Source organism: Nicotiana tomentosiformis, chromosome 4 (assembly GCF_000390325.3).
Source record: "Nicotiana tomentosiformis chromosome 4, ASM39032v3, whole genome shotgun sequence".
Taxonomy (NCBI): Eukaryota; Viridiplantae; Streptophyta; class Magnoliopsida; order Solanales; family Solanaceae; genus Nicotiana; species Nicotiana tomentosiformis.
The window spans coordinates 46491232-46496337 of NC_090815.1; positions in this window are offsets into that span (position 1 = coordinate 46491232).

Genomic DNA, 5106 nt, shown 5'->3' on the forward strand with positions numbered 1-5106 from the left:
GACACCACTATTATTTCTGGATACGGAATCATGGCTCTTCCAGCCCTCTATCTGAAGTCTGGACTATTCATAACCTTCTGTATTTGAGTATCTCGTACTTTATTTATCTTTACCTTACTTACCTTTAAATCTTGCATCATATCTTCTGTCTATTTCATAACCTCCCTTCCACATAGGTGTAATTCACACCCATACCTTGAAGCTCCAATATAGTACTTGCACCTCTGGTGCATACACAATCCGACGGGAGCTTCATACTGACTTCTTATGAGACGGGTACTCTTCTAACTGGCATTTTCGTAGAGCCGTTATAAAATATGGACGTTGTACTATCTCTCTTGTACCTCTGATATTAAGAGTGATTCTACAATGTTCTAAATCACGATTTCTATAGTTATTTGGGACTAATAATCAGACTCCTGATTTACTTAGCTGATGTAAATCTTTAGTTTCCTCTTCTCTCTCAGCCTTTAAGTAGGATTAATCTATCTTCCGATCAGCGGCTCAGGGTATTAGTTATTACTTTAGCCTTTCGTGGATGCTATGGAACATCCATGATATATTCTTCTAATAATTCAAGCATTTGTCAGTGATGCAGACTCAATTCCTTCTTTTAACTTATACCGGAGTTTCCTATAGTTGTATGAATGTCAACATATATGATGCATGGATAATACTCCAAAATCTTAAGTACGTTCATAACGTAACTAACTCTGGATCATTGATCGAATAATTCCTTCCGTGCATTCTTAGTTTTCTTTGAAAGTAAGCAATTACTTTCCTGGTCGTTTTGCCATTTGTTGCATGAATACTTGTCTTATCTTAGTGCCCACACATATTAGAATTTTGTGCAACTCATATGATTTCATATATTAATTTTGATTTTACTTCTCGTTCATTAGTTATGATAGGTTCCACTTTCTTATGGAGTGCATACAATGTTGTAGTGAAACTGTTGTTCCAAGATCATTTCTTCTTCAGGTCACTATGCTTAGGTTGAAGCCTTCTTCTTTATTTTCTCAGAGAAAATATGCCAAGTATGACTAATATAAGGTATGTTACATCTCAATATGTACATGTCAAATATGCATGTCAACTGTGATGCAACACAGTGATAAAGTCATATACTCATACTCTCAGAGTATTCAACCTCACTCAGCATGCTCAATTACTCAGCACTCCCAATCACTCAGCACTCTTAATCACTCAGCACTCAAACTCGACACTTGGACTAAACACTCATCGCTACCTGCGCTCACTGCTGGTATGTCATACTCTAAAGGGGCGGATCCTGCCCAAGCACTAATATAAGCCAACATGGCATGATGCAGCGTGCTGCCCTATCCCATCATGAATCAATAAATCGTACTGCGGCATGCAGCCCGATACCATCATGAATCAATAAAGCCTGCTATGACGTGCAGTCCGATCCCATAATCATCACTCACAATCAGGCCCCCAGCCTCACTTAGTCATCAATCTCTCCAGCCTTTCGGGCTCACAAATCTCATGTCAATCAGCCCAAACAATAATACATGATGCAACAATAAATTTTAATTGAGACTGAGATATGATATGAAAATGATGAATTTGACTGAGTACATAATTGCAATTTAAGCAAATAACTCAACAACATAAATGATCTCAACGGGTCCCAACAGATTAAGCATATAGCCTAAACATGATTTATAACATGGATTGCAGCTCAATTACTCTAACACGTAGGGATTTCATGAATAACAACAAGGTTTGATAACTACACAGTACCACGGAAGCAACCAAGTCACAATTACCACGGTGCACACCCACACGCCCGTCACCTAGTATGTGAGTCACCTCAATACCAACCACATAACACGTATTTCGGGGATTCATACCCTGAAAACCAAGTTTAGAAGTATTACGTACCTCAAACCGCATAAATCCCTACTCCAACAAGCCCTTGCCTCGCGAATCTGACTTCGAACAACTCGAATCTAGCCACAAACAACTTAATACAATCAATACAAGCTATAGGAATCGATTCCATACGATAAAGTTAAGTTCTTTAACCAAAGTCAAAAAGTCAACCCAAAAGGTCAACCCCAAGCCCACATCTCGGATTCCGTCAAAATTTACAAAATCCGAACACCCATTCAATAACGAGTCCAACCATACAAAAATTACTCAATTCCAATCTCAACTTGACCTTCAAATCCTCAAATTATAGTTAATGAAGTTTCACAAATTTTCCCCACTTTTCCAACCCAAAACACTAATTAAATGGTAAAAACAATGATATATTCATGTATAAAAACCAAATCCGAGTTAGAATCGCTTACTCCAATCAACTCCTTAAAAATACCTCCAAGAATCACCCAAATCCGAGATCTCTAGCTTAAAATATAATAAAATAGGTTCGAACCTCTATTTGAAATATATATCTGCTGCCCAGATGCTCTTCTTCGCGAACGCAGAAAGTGCTTCGCGTTCGGGAAGCACAAAACTCAAGCTCCAAAAAATCCTCTTACGTGAAGGTTCCCTCGCGAACACGATGCTTCATAGAGCTCTGCCTACGTGAACGCGTCACCCCAACCACGGACACGAAGACTTAAGGCCTGGTGCCTAAGATGACCTCATCCTTCTACGCGAAAGCGAGCACCCTCTTGCGATCGCGATGCTCAACTTCCCCATACCTTCGCGAACGCGAAGAACAAACTTGCCCTGCCTCCAGATACTCTTGGCAAATGCGATACCTCTCTCGCGAACGCGTATAAGGAAACCAGACAGCAGAAAAATCTGCAGCTCAACAAGGCCAAACTTAGTCCGTAAACAACCGGAAACTCACACGAGGCCCCCGGGACCCCATCCAAACATACCAACACATCCTAATTAACTATTGAACTTCCAACTTCTAAAATCAATGCCGAAACACACCAAATCAACTCCTATTGATCTCAAATTTTGCACACAAGCCATAAATGACACAATGAACCTATTCCATCTTCCAAAACTAAAATCCGAGCTTGGTAACCATAAAGTCAACTCTCAGACAAACTTCTCAACTCTTCAAATTTTAACTTTTCCAACTTTCGCCAATTCAAGCCAAAATCATCTACGGACCTCCAAATCAATATCCGGACACACTCCTAACTCCAAAGCTCCCATACGGAGCTATCAGAACCATCAAAATTCCATTCCGTAGTCATTTACACATAAGTCAACATTTGTTCAACTCTTTTAACTTAGGCTTCCAATCTTGGGACTAAGTGTCCCAATTCATTCCGAAACATCCCCGGAACTAAACCAACTACCCCGGCAAGTCACACAACAACAAACGAACAAAAAATAAATAATAAATTGGTAAACAGGGCTACAATACTCAATATAACTGGCTGGGTCATTACATTCTCCCCCTCTTAAACAAACGTTCGTCCTCGAATAGGTCTAGAATCATACCTGGGGTCTCAAATAGGCGTGGATATCTGCTCTGCATCTCCCGCTCAGTTTCCTAAGTAGCCTCCTCGACTGGCTGATCCCTCCACTGCACCTTCACTGAAGCTATATTATTTGACCTTAACTTTCAAACCTGCCGATCCAAAATGGCCATTGGCTCCACATCATAAGTAAAATCCCCATCTAACTGAACTGTGCTAAAGTCCAAAACATGAGATGGATCACCGAAATACTTTCGGAGCATGGAAACATGAAACACTGGATGAACACTCGATAGACTAGGTGACAATGCAAGCTAGTAAGCCACACCTTAAAAGGGCTAATATACCGAGGGCTCAACTTGCTCTTCTTCCCGAACATCATAACACCCTTCATGGGTGAAACTCTAAGCAATACCTTCTCCCCCATCATGTAAGCAATATCACAAACTTTTCGATCGGTGTAACGCTTCTGTCTAGATTGTACCGTGCAAAGCCGATCCTGAATCAACTTAACCTTTTCCAAAGCATCCTGAACCAAGTCAGTACCCAATAGCCTATCCTCAGTCGGCTCAAACCAACCAACTGGAGACCGACATCGCCTCTTATACAAGGCCTCATACGGAGCCATCTTAATACTCGATTGATAGCTGTTGTTGTAGGCAAACTCTGCAAGCAGCAGAAACTGATCCTATGAACCTCCAAAATCTATGACACAAGCACGTAGCATATCCTCTAATATCTGAATGGTGCGCTCGGACTGTCTGTCTGTCTAAGGGTGAAATGTTGTACTTAACTCAACCCGTGTGCCTAACTCTTGCTGCACTGCACTCTAAAACTGCAATGTGAACTATGTGCCTCGATCTGAAATAATGGACACCGGCACACTGTGAAGGCGAACAATCTCGCGAATATAGATCTCAGCCAACTGCTCTGAAGAATAGGTAGTCCTAACTGGAATGAAGTGCACGGACTTAGTCAACCGGTCCACAATCACCCAAATAGCATAAAACTTCTTCAGTATCTGTGGGAGCCCAACTACGAAGTCCATGGCGATACACTCTCATTTTCACTCAGGACTCTCAAGCCTTTGATGCAAACCGCCCGGCCTCTGATGCTCGTTCTTCATCTGCTGACAATTCAAGAACCGAGCTACAAAATCCACTATGTATTTCTTCATCATCCTTTACCAATAGTGTTGCCTCAATCCCGGTACATCTTCGAGGCACCCGGATGAATGGAATACCGCAAACTGTGGGCCTCCTCAAGAATCAACTCACATAAACCATCCACATTGGGCACACAAATCCGACCCTACATCTGCAACACACCATCATCTCCAATAGAAACCTCCTTGGCATCACCGTGATGAAACGTGTCCTTAAGAACAAGCAAATAGGGGTCGTCATACTGACGCTCTCTGATGCGATCATATAAGGAAGATCGAGAAACCACACAAGCTAGAACCCGACTAGGTTCCGAAACATCTAACCACACGAACTGATTGGCCAAGGCCTGCACATGTGATGCAAGCGGTCTCTTACCAATAGGAATATATGCAAGGCTACCCATACTCAGTGCCTTCTTACTCAAGGCATCGACCACTACATTGGTCTTCCTGGGATGATACAAAATGGTAATATCATACTCTTTTAACAACTCCAACCATCTCTGCAGCCTCAAACTTAGATCC